Raw genomic sequence first — 18,492 nt, 5'->3', positions numbered from 1 at the left:
GAGGATAATGGGCCTGAGCTGTTTGCCTCTAATGTCTTATGGTCCATCCTACTATGGCTCTGCAAAATGAGCCAAGTACCACCTCTTGACTCTCTCTGGCAGTGATGCTAAGCAGTTACAGGCTTATGGGGGAGGTAGTCCAGAGGTGCAGAACTCAACAACACCCCAATTATAAAGCGCTGGCTTTACTGATAAAAAGAAATGTACATTAATATGCACAATAAAAAAGTTCATATTAGCAGGTACAATAAAATGTATTAGCACTTAAGCTACTGTACCTTGGAATAATGTCCACCATTTCCCTTTACCTAGGTGTCAGGAACAAATCAAGGCTCAGGTGTAGATTACCACAGTTTGGTAATGATAGTGCTCGGTTCAATACTGTCCCCTCAAGACAGACTCATTACAACACAGGTTACAGTGTTCTCTCAGCAACCTGTGGGGGAACCTGGTAACACACATCTCTGTTTACTCCCACTTCTGTGAGGCGACATGCTGTTTGTAGGAGCAGCCCTTGGTCTGGATAAGCCGCAGCAGGTTTGAGCAGCAGGAGTTGCTACCTTAAGTCCTCCAGCAAACGCCAGTACTGTGCATTGTTGCAGTATCCTTCAGGAACTGGCCCACTTCTAGGTCGCATGCCAATGTGTAGCAGGTGGATCACAGGGGTATGATGGCTGCTACTGGGTGTGCTTCTGGAGTGTTTCTGGAATGCAGCAGCAGCACCTGCCATGGGCATAGTTCCTGGACATGTCTGCGAAGTCCGCTACATGTCCAGTTCTTGGTTACGTGGCAAGGTCAGCCAGTATTACTCTTTTAGAACTGGGGAGAAACCAGCCACCAATCCACAAGTCCGTCTTGAAACTGTGATTCTGGAGAGACTACACCAACAGCTCCTATGGCACACAGATCACTCTGTGCACTCTTTCCTTTCCTGACAAACCCTCTTCTTACCTGGGTTTTGCTGCTGCTGGTATTCCTTTTGACAGTCACACCTCCTGCAAGGTTGGCAGGCTTCTTCTCTCCTCAAAGCAGGTCGCCAGACTTCTAGGTGCATAAGATCAGAAGAGCAGATTTTTCCAGCAAGGCAAGACTTCAGGTGATGTCCTCACACTGCTAGAAAGCTGGTTACCCGGTAGACACCAGCTCTGGCTGCACAGCAGTCCTCTACGTTCTCTGTCTTTGTGGAGCACTCCCTTCCTTGGCTATAGAGGACTTGGTACTAGAACCACTAGTAGGGTTAATGGGGCCCTACATATATAATGCAAGCTCAGACAGAAGGAATGTCTAATTTCTGCACCTTCAGAACTGGTTTGGAATGGTTCTGTTTTCAAGTGTCCTTTCCTGGCTGCTTTCTCGACAGAGCCTTTGTGTAGAGTGATGCTCATCACAGCTGGGGGTAGTCTCAAGCCTGGAATACTGGCACCTGGTTATCTGATAGAGACTTCTAGCTGCAGATTGCTTAATTTAGAATATTCCCCAGGCATCAGACTGGATCTGTAAACTTTTGACGAGAAGTACCCCTGCCACTGGTAGGTGGTGGTGTTCTGCTCCACATGGCATCAGTGTTGGAAATGACATGAACTGTGCCTATATACGTGCCACCCCAGCTTGCTGGTGTCCGTTCTTTTCTTTCCATGCCACTCGGTGCAGTTCTGGAGAGGGCTCCCCCCCCCCCAATCAGTTTTTGAATGACCTTTTTTGGCCTTTTGTTGAATATGTTTAGAGACTTTGGGCCGGATTTAGAGCTTGGCTGAGGTGGTTACTCCATCACAAACCTGACGGATATCCCATCGTAATACAGTGGATGGGATATCTGTCACATTTGTGGCAGAGTTACCCCTTCAGCCAAACTCTAAATCAGGCCCTTAGTCTCCTGGTATGAAGTTGTCCACCTTAAAGGCAGGCTTCAAACCATGCAGCACCTGTCAAGGTCAGATGTAGGTGATGGTCCCGCACTTAGTTTGCCTTTGGTGTCTGGAGTGCGATTAAGACGTCAAGATGTGTGAGGATTGCTGTGCCATACACCCAAAGGGGCTGAGAGAGCAGTCGCTCATGCTCCTCACTGCCCGATGCCGAACGTCTCTGTAATGTTCTAGATATCAGCTGTGAGGAAGGTCTCAAGATCGTTTGGGGGGCCACTCCTGGTGGTCATTGTCCGACTCAAAGTTGTTGGGAAGATCCAGTAAGCCCCACAAGAAGAAGATGTTGAAGAGGTCTTCGAATTTGCTGCACAAGTCTTCACACAAAATGTGGAGCTGTCGGCACTCGAGGCCTAGCTCTGGTGGAGCCTGGGCCATCTCCACGGCTCCCTGAGTTTCCAGCAGCCGGAGCAACCCCGACCAACCTCATCAGTGGGTGGCCTGAGCTCCTTGGAGTGCCCTTGGGATCCATGGCTTTGGGAGAGACCCCTTCTGTTTTCCAGTAGCAGGCATGCCCTTGTGCCATTCGGGCCCCCAGGATCCAGTGGCAGATTCAGCACAGCGATGGTCAAGCGTCCTCGTACTTTCCCGACACCCACTCTAATGCGAACACCACCAACGCCCATCGGTGATGCTGCCCCACCATCATTCCTGACTCGGACACTAAGCTGGAAAGGCATTGCCCGACCGTGAGGACGCCTGGTAAAAAGATCTGGCAGATGCCAGTGGACTGGATAATGGCCTGGTCTATTACCCAACTGTGGCTACAGAGCAGGGTGACTTGTTCGCTATGGTAGTAAGAAAGGTGGCTGAGGTCTTGGACCTTCAATTGCCCTTAGTGGCAATCAAGGCAAACATTGTGACGGAGGTGCTTCAACCAGGAGTCACATCATCCGAACCACTTCTCCCTTACAGTGAAGCCTTCACTGTATTGCTTGGTCCAAGCCCTGCTCAGGGGTTCCTATGCACAGAACAATTGTCCCCCACCATCGCCCGCCTCAGGGGACTGAAGTTTCCTCACTCAGCTCAACACTCAAGGGAACATGGTGGTCCAGGCTTCCACCTCAACTCCTGCAGAACCCTACCACTTCATTGGCTAGGGTATCCAAGAGGCTGGACACCTTTGGGACGAGGATGTTCTCTTCTGCCAGCCTGGCACTGTGGTCAGTGAACACTGTGTGCCTCCTGCACTGATACTCCCATAGATCTGGAACTCTGTTGCACAAGTGCTGCCGGTAGTCGCAGAGGAGGCTCGAGCCTTACTGCCTCAAGCAATTGCTGATGGGAAAGATGCAGCCAAGGTCATCATATGATGTGGGCTGTACACAACAGACTTATGGGGCAGAGCGATTTCATCGTTGGTGGCCCTTAGGCGCCATGCCTGGTTAAGAACCAGTGGCTTTTCAGTGGATGCCCAGACCTTATTCATGGACATGCCCTTTAAGGGCTCCCGTTTGTTTGGAGAAAAGGTGGACTGAGCGCTGGAGCGATTTAAGGACAGCAAGTTTACCGCCAGGTCCTTGGATGTTTCCATGGCCCCTTGGAAGCTCCAATCCATCCCATTTGTGGCCACGGAAGGGGATTTCAGCTGTGTCTCTACCCTCCCAGCAACCACAGCAAGCAGGTTTCCCAACCTTTTCATTGCATAAGATGCGGATCCCCTAGACCATGTGACACAGGTAGCCGGAGGTCGGGAAAGTCCACCACACCCTGGCAGCCATAGCCTCCAAACCTCTTTAGTTTGCCCTCCAACCATCATGGGCATCCAGTGGGATACAGGATCTGCCATCACCTGCACCATTGGAGGTGAATAAGATCTGATTGTTGGGTTCTGATCATCCGAAGTTGTTATTTCCTCCCCTTTGTGACCACTCATCCAGCCTTGCCATCCATTTATGACAAGCGGAGAGAGTTACAGTTCTCCTTACTCTGTCAGAAAGTGCTAGCTTTTTTGGCCTAGGAAGCCACAGAGAGGGTCCCTGCATCTGAGGTAGTCGTAGTGCTATTTCCGCTACTTTTGGGTGCCAAAAAAGGACAGAGACCTCAATCCTATATTTGACCTCAGCCTTCACAATGTCTTCCTCAAGAAGTAGAAATTCAAATGCTCACACTCAATCAAGATCTGTGTACCTTGGACCCAGAAGACTGGCTGCTAACGTTGGACTTTAACAGCACATATTTGCACATCCCCATCCTGCCTGTCTAACGACATTGCCTGGGGTTCACAGTGGACCGAGAGCAATTTCAGTTTGCCGTTCTCCCCTTCTTTGGCCTTACCAGCGCCCCATGGGCGTTCACCATCATGGCAGTGACTCCAGCCCATCTGCGGAGATTAGGGGTGCCAGTCTTCCCTTATCTCGAAGATTAGCTGTTGAAGGTGAGCTTGACCCAGGCAGTCGTCTCCTGCCTTTGGACTACGGCAGACCACTTGCAGTCTTTGGGGTTCACTATCAAAATGTCAGAGTCACACCTGATTCCCTGTCAGATGCTCCCCTTCATCGGAACTGTTCTGGGTACAGTGCAGTTTTGGTTGTATGCTTCTGAGTGGCGAGTCCAGGATATTCAGGCAGCGAAACAGATGTTTCAGCCCCTAAAAGCAGGGAGAGATGGGGTGGTGGTTCCTTTGTCAAGAGGCACTGCGCCTCTGGTTGTGGCTGGAACACCAGGGCATATCCTTAGTGGTTCAATACCTGATGGGCTTTCTGAATGCCAGAGCAGACAAACCCATACTGCGATTCCTAGTGGGTCACAGATGATGTTTTCATCCTGTGGTGGCACAAGGCCTCTTTCAAGAGTGGGGAGAACTTTGGTTTGATCTGTTCTCAATAGCGGAGAACGCACAATGGCAGCAGTTTTGGGCGTTGGAGTTTCCAAGTCAGCTCTGGCTCGGAAACGCTTTCTGTCTCAAGTGGAGATTGGGTGTCCTGTACCCCTTTCCAACAATACCACTCCTGCCCAGAGTTCTCTAGAAGATCAGGAACAACCAGGCCCAAGTTGCTTGTGGCCCCGGATTGGGCACACAGAGTCTGGTATCCTGAGCTGTGGAGCATGAGCATTGGTCCTCCGATCAGGCTGCTACTTCGAGGGGATCTTCTGTTGCAGCAAGAGGGCAGGGTCCTGCCCCCGAACCTGAAAACACTTTGCTTTCACGTGTGGCGATTGAGCTGTAACAGTTGGCAGCTTTCAATCTTCTGCCCAAAGTCTGCAATGTTATTTTAGCAGCAAGGCGTCCCTCCTCCAAGAAGGTATGAGCCTGCCGTTGGAGCAGTTTTGTGGCATAGTGTACAGATAAAGATGTTAATCCTCGGTCTGCACCACTTTCCCAGGTTCTTCTGTTTATTCTTTCCTTGGCTGAGCAGGGCTCTGCTTTGGACACATTAAAAGGCTATCTTTCTGCCAGACCAGCCATTTCTTTTCAAATTCCTTATTGTAAATAGGTTCCTGAAATGTCTCCAGCATATGTTCCCATCTGTGCCTTTTACTACGCCACAGTGGGACCTACATCTTGTTCTTCCATTTCTGATGTGCACTCCCTTTGAGCTGCTCCACAACTGCCCACTCAGCCGTATCACCATCAAAACGGCCTTTTTAGTGGCAATAACATCTGCCAGGAAGGCCAGTGAGTTACAGGAACTGTCAGCAACTCCTTTATACTATTCTGCTATTCAGTCTACCCAGACAAGCTGGTCCTTCAGACTTGAGCATCCTTTTTACCGAAGGTGGTAACTCCTTTCCTCGAAGGCCAGTCCATCACTCTGCCTACCTTTTATGGTCCCCCTCATTTACCTTAAAAATAGGAGAAAGTCCATCAGCTGGACCCAAAAAGATTGTTGTTGTTCAAACGTAATCATACTCGTAGTGGGATATGTCAGGCCTAGAAAGGGAAGGTGTTGCAGAAGCATACCATCTCACAATGGATAGTGTTCTGAATCAAAATCTGCTATGCATTTGCCAAAAAGAAACTCCCTGAGGATTTGTGTGCTCACTCTACCAGATCCAAGGCTGCGACCACCAGGTTAGCTCGTGGAGTTCCTGTCTTGGATATCTGTCAGGTAGCAACGTGGGCTTCCTTGCACACATTTACCAAATTCTGCCTGGACTGTCAGGTCCGGCGCAACAGTCACTTTGACTGTTCAGCTCTACAGTGCTTTGCAGTCTAACCCATATCACAGTCCCTTCTCCAGGGAGATGTTGCTCGGGAATCTATTCTAATGTAAGAAATCTGTGGCTAGAGATCTCTATCGGATGAACAAATTACTTGCCTTCAGTAACGCCTTGTCTAGTAGAAATGCTATCTAGCCGCAGATTACTTACTGACCCTCCCATTCTCCCCAATCTGTGAACGGATTGCCTTTAAAGGGCCCAAGTTTAATGCACAAGTGGTCAGTGTTCCTCGTGGCGCCGCAATTCTGGCGTGGAAAGTTGTGAAAAGAAACTGATGTCAGCATGCTGGTGTTGTGCATGAATAGGCACTTTGCACATCATTCCAGATGCAGATGACACTACAGGTGCCATGTGAAGCTAAACAAGCCACCTACCGACACACAGGGGTACTGCTCGTCAAAAGTATCCTCATCCACTGTGACACCTGGGGAGCATTCTAAAGTAAGAAATATGCAGCTAGATAGTCTCTAGCAGATAAGGCTATATCTAAGGTAAGTAAATTGTTCATCAAGGAACACAGTGATCAGTGGTCATGAAAGAGACAACAGAGGCTACCGTTCTCCAGTATTTCAGAGATTCACATGCTTGAATCATTCCCCGTCATCGAGATGGGAGTCCCAGGTACCATAACAAGTAGTGTACATTATACTGATAGGCTTGAAAAGGAATGCCAAATTCAGTTTAACAGCCTATTCATATTCTTTGTTAAGAAAAGAACCAAAGCTATGCACTGACCAATCAAGCGACAGCACCCTCTAGAACCCTCATCACAGAGGCTCCAGTTCCTCAGATTTTCTACCGCAGATCAGGTGATAGGAGTCTCCCTGAGCTCTGCTCAGATTTCTCTTCAGAACAGCTAACTTCAACTGAATACTTCTCAGGTGAGCTTTAAATTTTATTTTATTACACCCTGGGACACCCTGACTATGTCAGGATCTTAAAAAAAGGCCTTTTCTGATGGATACAAACTACCTGTAGATTCCTCACCTTATGAATTCACCCTTGAGCCAGCATCCAAAGGAAAATCTTCTTCCCAGCTCTCCACGTCGATGAGGACGTCACAATTGCATGGCTCCACACGACTCCGTCTGACGTCACCGTGCCAATAAGAGGTCCTCGCCGGCGTGCTGATGTCTGTTCCCTTTTTTCCGTTCCTTCGATGCTAACGGTTTTCTCCTAGCTCTCACTTCTGTTGGAGGTTTCCTCTTGTTGCTCTTTGTAGTTACAGTGTCTCCCCTGAGGAAGTCCGTTTTTAAGCCTTGCAGAGCGTGTGGCGGTCGTATGTCGGTCACTGACCCTCATGACGATTGTCTTTGGTGCCTTAGCTCTGAACATGACGTCGAGGAGTGTGCTTCTTGCCAGAGCATGAATCCTAAGGCTTTAAAGGAAAGGGAGGCCAAACTCTTTTTGGCAAAAGCAAAGAAGGGTCATAGGAGCCATAGAAGATCCTCTTCCCACGCTTCTTCGAAGAAGCATAAGAAACGGCGACGTCATGACTCTCTGCGTCATTCGGCTCAGAGCCGATCAAGGTCTCCATCTCGTCGGCGCCATGCGATGGGGGAGATGAGTCCGACGGTGACTCCGCAACCCCAGAGTCCTGAGGCTTCTCTGGCGCCGTCCGTTTTTGAGATTGTGGCACCTCAGGACAATCCTCAGGAGTCAGATGGTCAGCGAGTACAGGTGCAACAAGACCAGCGGTATCCTGCCTTCCCGGCTCCGGGAGCAGATCTGGCGGCATTTTTGAATGCCATGTTTACTATGTTCAGCGCTATGGTCCCTGCTGGTGCACTGGCTGGTCCCATGGGTCCATTGGCATTTTCTTTGGGATCCACGGCTCCGTACAAGGAGGTGCCGTTTATGCCGTTCTATCCGGCTGAGGCTACCGGACCGGCGCCGATGACATCGCCTCGAGGTACTGTGAATCCTATGGCATCGCCAACTACATCTATGGCGCTGATATCACCCCGTCAGCTGGCGCCGATGGTGGAGTCACATGCATCTTCGGCGCCATTAGGATCCGTGCTGGCGCCGGACCCAGGTGATGGATTCCAGCGGAGTCAACCCTCCTCTCCGGTGCCTCATCATGTGTCTTTGACGTCGGCAAATTCCATGTCGACACCGAGGTTGGAGGCTCGTTTGAGGTCACGCAGGAAGGCCTTGCGTCTCTAGGAAGAGGAGGAATATCAAAGGCAGTTGGAGGGAGGAGAGATTGTTGAGCCCTTGGGAGAGTGTCAGGGCTTGGAGACAGCCAGTGAGCTGGATACTTCCCCGGAATGAGACTTGTGTTCACCAGGGGACTTTACGGTGGAGGCAGCTTCGTTTCACACGGTAATCAGGAAGGCAGCTGACTTTTTAGAACTTCCATTGCCTGCTGCAGAGGTTAAAACTAACTTATTAACGGAAGTGCTGCATCCTTCTTCGGCTTCTGCAGACCCTTTGCTTTCTTTCAGTGAGGCTGTTACGGAACCCATTTTAGAACTGTGGAGGAAGCTGGTTTCGTCTCCTGCGGTGAATAGAGCTGTGGCAAGAAGATATAGAGAGGCGCCTGGTGATCTGGGGTTTTTGTCGCGACATCCTACCCTGGTGAGTTTGGTGGTCCAGGCCTCTTGCTCTACACGGTCTGCTCCTGGCTCTTTCCCTGTGATTCCATCTGACAGGGAATCCAAGCGGATGGAGCAATCTGCAAAGAAGACTTTTTCTTCCTGCAGCATGGCTCTCAAGACTGCAAACGCTACCTGTGTGCTGGGTAGGTATGTCCACACCCTCATGGATTCTGCGAAAGCCATGGTTCATGTTCTTCCACAAGATATACAGAGGCCTTTGGGAAACTCCTGTCTGATGCGCAGGCTGCGTCGAAGCAGATAATTCAGCCTGGACTCTATGGACTCGGTGGCCAGGGCAATGGGTACACCTATTGCTACCAGGAGGCATGCTTGGTTAAGGTCCTCTGGATTATCTTCAGATGTACAGACCACCTTGTTGGATTTGCCATTTGATGGGGAAAAGCTGTTTGGAGATAAAGCGGACTCTGCCCTAGAGCTCTTTAAAGACAGCTGGGCCACGGTGAAGTCTTTAGGATTGCAAGCATCCTCTGCTACCCCTTTTAGGTCCTTTCGTAGGTTCAGGGGGTTTGGACGTGGGGCAGTTTATCGAGGGAGATTATTGAGGGAGCCCTCAGTCCAGCAGCCAACCAGCCTCCGATATCGGCCCTTTAGAGGGCGGGGGAGGGTTAGAACGAGAGGGACCACCCAGCAGCACCCTACGTCATCCACTTCCTCTGGAGGACAACAGCAAGGGAAGCAGCTCCAGTTTTCTCCCCTTTGTCGACCATACTTCTCCTGTAGGGGGAAGATTACGTATTTTTCTCCACGATTGGGAGTTAGTTACATCAAACTCATGGGTGCTAAACATTGTGAGAAAAGGATATGCTCTCCCTTTTCAGGAGTTTCCACCTCCCATCCCTCCCCGTCCCTCGTTTTGTTCAGAAGACCATCTCCTGTTGTTGCAACAGGAAGTTCAGATCCTGTTATCAAAAGGTGCGGTAGAGTTGGTTCCAGAGCAGGAAAGGTGTCAGGGTTGTTATTCAAGATATTTCCTGATCCCCAAGAAGGACGTTCGTTTGAGACCAATCCTAGACCTGAGGATTTTGAATTGGTTCCTCAAACAGGAGAAATTCAAGATGCTTACTCTAGCGCAGGTACTTCGGGCATTGAACAAAGAGGATTGGATGGTGTCTGTCGACTTGCACGATGGGTACTTTCATTTTTTAAAAATATATTTTTTCATAAATCTGTTTATTAACATTTTCAACTTTACATTGTTTCCTGTTCTGGCATTTGCTTCAAGTTGGCATATCTTGTTGTTGTGTATTACTTACATCATTAAGCATTATTATTTAGTACATTGGCGACACATTGATACTTTTTTTTTTTGCAATTTGTCTATGCAGTTGTTCGGGTAGTCTTTACAACCATTGTGTTGTTAATAGTTTCCAACATATGTGGCTTTTGATTCCTAGTGTGCTGCGTTTTTGTTTTTCAGTACTGTGAATGTAGCTTAAGTGGTCGTTTGTATGCCTATTTTTTGTTTAGATCGGCACAGCTCTTGGTGGCATTTATTAATATGACGTTTTTTCATCACAATTGCTTGATTATAGTATATTTGTTAAGAAGACAGACACTAAGGCGGTCATTCCAACCCTGGCGGTCCGAGACCGCCAGGGTTGGGGACCGCGGGAGCACCGCCAACAAAGCTGACGGTGCTCCTATGGGCATTCTGACCGCGGCGGTACAGCCGCGGTCAGTGACGGAAAACCGGCGGTGTACCGCCGGTTTTCCGCTGCCCTGGGGAATCTACGCCGCCATGGGGATTCCGACCCCCATACTGCCATCCTGTTCCTGGCGGTTTCGGCCGCCAGGAACAGGATGGCGGTATGGGGTGTAGTGGGGCCCCCTAACAGGGCCCCACAAAGATTTTCAGTGTCTGCAATGCAGACACTGAAAATCGCGATGGGTGCAACTGCACCCGTCGCACCCCTTCCACTCCGCCGGCTCCATTCGGAGCCGGCATCCTCGTGGAAGGGTGTTTCCCGCTGGGCTGGCGGGCGGCCTTCTGGCGGTCGCCCGCCAGCCCAGCGGGAAACCCAGAATAACCGCGGCGGTCTTCTGACCGTGCAGCGGTATTCTGGCGGCTCCCGCCGGCCCTGCAGTTACCGCGGCCGGCGGGAGTCAGAATGACCCCCTATGAATTTTATGTAAGTTAACATTTGAATAAAGAAAAAATCTAAGGAAAAAAAAACAACAACGTTTGCCGGGTTCGGACAGTTATGTGGTCATTTCGGGCGTGACTGTTTTGGTGTTGGGGTGAGGGCTAGTTACAACAGGTTGGTTTATCTGCAGAAAGGCCGGGTCAGCTATCTGGTTTGATGTGCATAGTTTTCCCTCCCCATGGTGCCATAGTGTGTCTAGTTAATTTCCGCATTCAGTCCCCTTGTGTGTTGCCTTTACAGGGTTGTTGATACTTGTCTGTGTTAGTCCTGTTCCTCTTCTGTTGGGTGTAACCCTGTGTCACGCAGCTGTAGCAAGAGCTCTTCCCAGCAGGCGGAAATCAGGAACTGTTGCAGCTCCAGGGTTTCCTCCTGTCGCAAAGTCGAGCCCTACGCTCCCGCCCACACCTCGAGAGAGCGCCTCCCGGCCTGCACTGGTGGGGGGTCTGCCGATTTCCACATGCGGGTCACCAATCTCTTCGCCACAATAAGTCCTAAGTCTATGAATCGCGTCTCTGCTCTACGTTGCTTGCTTCTGGGGAACAGTCCTAGAATGCATGTCTCCCATGTGAAGGGTATCTGTTGCACTGCGCAGTTAGATAAGTTGTCAACCACTACTCTCCAGTAGGGGACCAGGCTAGGACAGGACCACACCATGTGCAACAGGTCCACCCCAGTCTCGCGGCATCGAGGACAGGCCGCATCTTGCCGGTTAAAATATCTATTCACTCGGGCAGGTGTGAGTTAACTATATAGTATTGTATTAGGCGGAATCGGGAATTACGTGGTATGTTAAGGTGGCCTGCAAGAGCAGCCTTCCATCGTGCCGTCTCAATCGGGTTGCTGGTGTCTATCTCCCATGCCCTGCACAATGCGTCATTTTCAGGGGTGGCCTGATTCCTCAAGGCGTCTGCTAGCCAGCTAATTTGATGTTGGCCACAGCCCACCACCTGCAAGTACTGTACCAGCAAGTGGGTAGGTGGGGCTGTTGTGATGTCCCCCTATTTGTATCTCAGCGCCTTCACCAGAGAGCAGTGTAAAAGAAATTGGCCAGGTGGGAGCCCCATTTCTTGAAGTCTAGCGAACGGTAGTAGTTGAGTGTCTTCGTAAAGGTCTCCCAGTGTGTGTAGTCCTATCTCGTGCCATGTGCGTAGCTCGGAATCTGATGTGACCTTGGGGCCTCTAGGTGTACCCGACAACGCCAGCGCGGGTGCAAATGGGATCACCGATCTTGTGAGGCAAAGCGATCTGAGGAAACATTTATGGGCTATTCGGAGGTACAATTGCCGTGGGGTTTATGTGTTCGTGAGCGGGTGGAATAAGTGCTGTATCTGCTGGAGCGGCCATGGTTCCTCCCCTGATGCTGTCTGCAAGCTGTGTGCCGGCCAACTACTTGGATATCCACTGGAGTTGGGCTGCTAGATAATAGTGTTCCATGTTGGGGACCGCTAGCCCACCCCTATCAGGCGGTAAGTATAGTTTCTTTAGGGCGACTCTGCAACGGCCACCACTCCAGATGAACTCCTTAAATCCCGTCTCCAGTGCCCTGAAATTTTTTGGAGGTACGTAATATGGGATATTGGAGAAGAAGTATAATAGCCGCGGGAGAACCACCATTTTTAGAAGTGCTATCCTGCCCGCCACGGACAGCGGCAGCGTCCTCCAGAAAGCCATTTGGGACCTGATTGAGGACACTGTTTTTACAAGGTTACCATCAAAGGTGTCTTCCTCGCTGTGGTAGACTCAGACGCCCAGGTATTTGAATGTGTTTGGTTGCCATGGCACTAAATTCCCAACTAGGCTAAGTCTCGGGTCTGGGAGGTCCGGGTCGAATGGGAAAAGGCATGACTTAGACCAATTAACCTTAAGACCGGATATCGTCGCGAAGCGTTGCAGGAGTGAACCGGCCACCGGCGGGATCTGCGTAATATCTCTGAAATATAGTAGAAGGTCATCAGCGTATAATGATACTATGTGTGAGCCGTCTCCTAGAGGAATTCCCCAGTTACCTCCTTCCCTGCGCAAAGCAGCTGCTAGAGGCTCCATTGCAAGTGAAAATAACAGTGGCGATAGGGGGCAGCCCTGCCTTGTACCTCTGCACACCTGGATTGGTTCCGATATTTCTGGCCCCAGCCTCACCCGGATCAGTGGTTTGGTGCACAGTAGTTTCACTAAGCGAATAAAGGATGGTCCCATGCCAAAGTGTTGCAACAGGTAGGGCCATTCTAGGGAGTCAAAGGCTTTTTCTAGATCAAGGACAAGACATCCCGCCTGCGGCCAGTCGTGCCTCGCATATTGCATTAGTCTGAATAGTCTGATGTGTGAGGTGTCTCTGGCTGGTACAAACCCGTTTTGGTCGGGGTGTATTAGTTCTGGCACATTTGGTGCAAGGCGTGTTTGCCAGTGCTTTTGCTAGTATTTTGTAGTCAGTGTTTAGCATTGCCAGCGGCCTATATGAGCCCATATCCACTGGGTCCCTCCCGGGTTTAGGAAGGGAAACCAGCAGCGCCTCCCTCTGTGTGGCCAACAAGTGGCCCTCCTGCTCAGCCGTCATATATACCTGAAGTAGCTTGGGTGCCAACTGTGTCGCAAAGGCTTTATAAAAGTCTGCTGGTAGCCCGTCCGGGTCTGGCGTGGATGTAAGTTCCCTGATGCTAGAGTTGATCTCCTCAATGTCAAGGGGTGCCTCTAGTGCCTCGGCCCGATCATATTCTAAGTGTGGGAGCGTTACCCCAGCAAGAAATTTGGTGCTGGTTTAACATCCAGGGGTTGCCCGCGAGGCATAGAGCGCCTCGTAGTGTCTCGTAAATTCAGCCTGTATCTCTGCGGGAGTGTGTGTCAGTTCCCCTGTCTGTGTACGGATTTCCGTTATCGGCTTCCTCTCGGAATCACGGCGTATCAGCCAGGCCAGGAGTTTGCCTGCTTTATCTGCTGACGCGTGAGTTCTCGAGGAGTGTGCTGTGTAATTTAGGCATCTGAGATGCTCTAGTAATGACAGGTGCTCTGCGCGTATTGCAGGCAGCTCTGTCTGTTCGTTTTGGTTGTTTGCAATTTCTTCTTCTGTCCGCAACAAGGCCCCTTCTATTCAGGTCAGGTCTCGTTCAACAGAACGGCGCATGTTACACTGAGCCCCCAAGCAGTGTGCCCGGATGAAGACTTTGAATGCATCCCACTCAATCAATCCCGATGTGGCCGTGCCCTCATTTTGCTCAAAGAATGCTGGGATTATGGCACTGAGTGATGCTCTAAAGGTAGCATCTTCCAGTAGTTCTGGCCTCAGTCTCCACGTGGGGACAGCCGAGCACGGGGGTCCCCAACATAAGTGCACCATCAGTGGATTATGATCTGAATGTGTGCACCCCATGTATTCCGAGTTCACCACCACCGGAACAAAGTCTGCGGTGCAAAGTATGCGGTCTAGGTGCATGTGCAGGGAGTGCGGGGCAGTGTAGAAGGAGTAGACTCTGTCCCCTCTGTGTCGGTGCCGCCACACATCCACTAGGTTCCATTGTTGGGTCCAGTGAGTTAGGCCGCGTGAGTCAGCTACCACCGGAGATGTGGGCAAGGGGGGGAAAAGAGCAGTCCAAGTCAACATCTAGTACGCTGTTGTAATCTCCCCCCAATAGCCACGGAAGGGCGCTCCAGTCCGCCAGATGGTGTGATAAATTGTGTAGGAAAGCGGTCTGATCTGTGTTTGGAGCATAGATAGAACCCAATACTACCACGTGGCCCGCTAACCTTCCCCTGACAAACACAAATCTGCCCTGTGGGTCCACGACCTGCTCTTCCGCTACGAAAGAGGTGCCTGCTCTGATCCAAATTAGTGCTCCTCTGGCGTAAGCTGAGTGTCCTGTCGCGTATAATTGTCCTTTCCGGCGCTGGCACAGTCAGGGAATCTCAGAGCTTACTAAGTGTGTCTCCTGTAAAAATGCTATTTGGATTGAATGCCTTTTAAGGTAGGAGTAGATAGTGTATCGCCGCTTGGGGGTAGGAATGCCTCTTACATTCCAGGTAATTGCTGTGTATGTGGCCATATTGTGGGTGTTAGGCATTTTTCCAAGTCTACCCGTCTAGTCTCAACATGTGGCCCCACCCCGTCAGTCTTCCGTTCCCATCTATCATTTAAAGGGTTAGTAAATGTCCGGTAAGAGCGATCTAAAACTAATACCATCAGAGCAGTTAGACAACAGGTCACCGCCCAAACACTGCAACAAAAACAACAACGTTCAATCGTACAGCTATACACTTTGGGGGTCATTCTGACCCCGGCGGTCTGAGACCGCCGGGGCCAGGGTCGGCGGGAGCACCGCCAACAGACCGGCGGTGCCCCGCAGGGCATTCTGACCGCGGCGGTTCGGCCGCGGACAGACAAGGAAAACCGGCGGTCTCCCGCCGGTTTTCCGCTGCCCTACAGAATCCTCCATGGCTGCGGAGCGCGCTCCGCAGCCATGGGGATTCTGACACCCCCTCCCGCCATCCTGGAACAGGATGGCGGTAGGGGGTGCCGCGGGGCCCCTGCAGTGCCCATGCCCATGGCATGGGCACTGCAGGGGCCCCCGTAAGAGGGCCCCACAAAGTATTTCAGTGTCTGCTATGCAGACACTGAAATACGCGACGGGTGCCACTGCACCCGTCGCACCTTCCCACTACGCCGGCTCAATTCTGAGCCGGCGTCCTCGTGGGAAGGTTGATTTGCCCTGGGCTGGCGGGCAGCCTTTTGGCGGCCGCCCGCCAGCCCAGGGCAAATCCCAAAATACCCTCAGCGGTCTTTAGACCGCGGAGCGGTATTTTGGTGGGGGAACTTCGGCGGGCGGCCTCCGCCGCCCGCCGATGTTAGAATGACCCCCATTGTGTCTCCACTGGTCGGAGAGTGGTGGTGTGCCAAGCATGTAAGGGAGTAGTTTCAGCCTCACACCAGTTTGTTCGGGTGTGTCGGATAATTGAAAGGATGGGATAGAGGGGAGTGTGGGGCGGGGGGGTCTCTTTGTGGTTAGTCACCAAATAGCGCAGTGCACGGGAGCGGGGGACGCAACCGCCAGTGTGCACACGACTCCGGCGAGTCCGACGCGCTTATTTAGCAGCCAGGGCTTTTGTTTGCTCGCCTCTTGAGACAAATCCGCGTGACCGTTTCTAATTGGGTATTTCCTGAAGACTACAGTTCCTTTACCTTGTGCAAAAGTTCCTTAGAAGAGTTTGTCTGCGGTTGCCGGTGCCACGGGGGCCCCTCAGCGAAGCCCAGCTCGGATACAGTATCCGGTGTGGGAGGGTGGTCGTTGGTCAGCTAGGAGAGGTCTGTGTCCGACCCCGTGCCCGGGGAAGATGCACCCATCGCTGCTGCAGTGCGGATCGTTCTTGAATTAGCTGTTCCAGATCTGGGGCGCATTTTGTTGCTTCTGCGTGAGTAGTGTTTCTTCTCCGGTCTCTTTTATTTCGATTACGCTTGGCACGGGGGATCGACCCGGTCCGCCCCAGTCACTGTCAGTAGATAGTCTCATCGATTCAAGCCATTCCCAGGCGGCTTCAGGTATGGGGAAAAAGTGTGTTTTGTTATCAACCACAACTCGTAGCTTAGCAGGAGAGTATATTTATTGTCTCTATCCAGAACATAAGGTTGTGGACTGCAAAATCTGTAGAACTTTCTCACAGAAAGCCTTAAAAGACAGAGAAGGAATACTAAACGTGTGGTTACAAAAACGTAAATGAAAGGAGCGTACATTCTCTGGGGAAGAGAGTGATGACTCTTCACAAACTGAAAAATCCCCAAGAGAGAAGGATCTTTGGAAGCGGAGCCTTCAGACCCCTACAAAAAAAACACCTAAAAAATCTCATGGAAAAAAGAAAATTTTGTCAACAGAATTTCAAAATCACTTCCTTCTAAAATGATTTCTGAGAAAAAAAATCAACATTTTCATCACTGTTGACGACTGTCTTGTCGACGATATTGTCAATGACATCTACTACCATAACACCGACTTTCACAACGGCGACATTGCCTATCATGATGTCCTCGTCTCTATTGTCGTCGACGACCATTGTATCGTGCAAAATTACGACAAGGCCTTCGTCGACTAAAGAAAGTAAAGTGCTACCGCTACAGTGACACATCCACGATTCCACTGTCGAAGAGGGTTATTACAAAGCCATCTCTGTTGACAACACTACCATCAAAGACATCATCGTCGCCGAAACCACCGTCGACTACCTCATCGTCGCTGAAACCATCGTCAACGAGGCCACCGTCGAGGACACCGTTGTCGGTAAAGCCATCGCTGACAATACTATTATTGTCACCATCGACGAGGTTACCCATAACAACCCCACTGTCTTCAACACCCGTGTTACCTGTTGCTGGTCTGTCCCCTGCAAACCAGCTATTACTTCCGGGGCACACCTCACCAAGTAAAGTCACACCATTGCCACCGCATCACTTTTAGATGACGAATCGGAGGATGAAGGACCTTTTGGAGAGGTGCACAGCCCCTCCGAGTTGCAAGTTAAGTACCAGGTTGATGAACAAGATGATGACCAGTACTATCATTCCACCATTTACATCACTGAGAACTTACAACAGGGCTACCAGCCCAGCGCACCACAAAATATTCAGGATCAAACAATCCAGTTGCCACAGGACTTGAAATTTAACCTGCATGCAATGTTGCAGGACTGCTAGAAGCGCTTTCCCAAACCTGCACAATCTGCACATCCATCGCAGCCTCAAACACTGGCGAGATCACCTCAGCAAATGCCACCTACTCGTCCTACTATGCTAACCTTTTCAGGGATTCCGCTATCTAGAATGCCATTAGCGGATCCACCGTCAGATGACCACCGTACATCGCAGGATGAACAGGAGGAAGATGGAGAAGTAAGAGATCAAGCCTCCACATCTTCAGAGTAGGACAACTACGTCATACAACCACCATCACCACCATAGCCACCTCTTGTGGACTCTCCACCAGATGACATTGTTGGTTTTCATAGAATAATGGAGCGTGCAGCGAAAAGGTTCCAGTTGCCTCTAACCCCTAAACAGACAGACTGTTTCCTGTATGATTTTAAGGAACCCAGACAGAAATCAGTGAAAGGAATACCCATAATAGATTTTATCTGGCAAGAGGGTATTCGTACTATGAAAAATCCAGCCACCATTTCAGCAGTCATGCCCAGGCTGGATAAGAACTATAAAGTACCAGACAATGTGCCAGATTGTTTAATCGGACATCTGAGGCCAGACTCTGTTATAAGCCAAGCTGCCCAGAGGCGTTCTAAAAATCCATCAGCACCCATCACACCACCACCTGATAGGAATGGGCACCGCCTCGACTCTATTGGAAAACGATTCTCGAGTATGACAGGGCTTACAGTTCGTGCAACTAATTCTCTTGCAATTCTGGCAAGGTTCGACAGACAGATGTGGTTGGACATGTCGCAGTGCATGGATCTCCTTCCAGAAGTTTCTAGAGAGGAAGCCAGAAAGATTCTCCTAGAAGGCCAGAAAGCTTCTGCAGAGATACTAAACTACACGATTGACATCTCCGCAAGAGGTTTTTGGCAGCTGGCAGGAGCAGCTGTGCTTAGAAGACAAGTCTGGCTAAAAGCCACATCCTTTAGGCCTGAGGTGAAAAGCAAAATTTTGGACCAGGT

This window comes from Pleurodeles waltl, chromosome 12 (genome assembly GCF_031143425.1).
Source record: "Pleurodeles waltl isolate 20211129_DDA chromosome 12, aPleWal1.hap1.20221129, whole genome shotgun sequence".
Taxonomy (NCBI): domain Eukaryota; kingdom Metazoa; phylum Chordata; class Amphibia; order Caudata; family Salamandridae; genus Pleurodeles; species Pleurodeles waltl.
Note: the sequence above shows the minus strand (reverse complement) of the source record.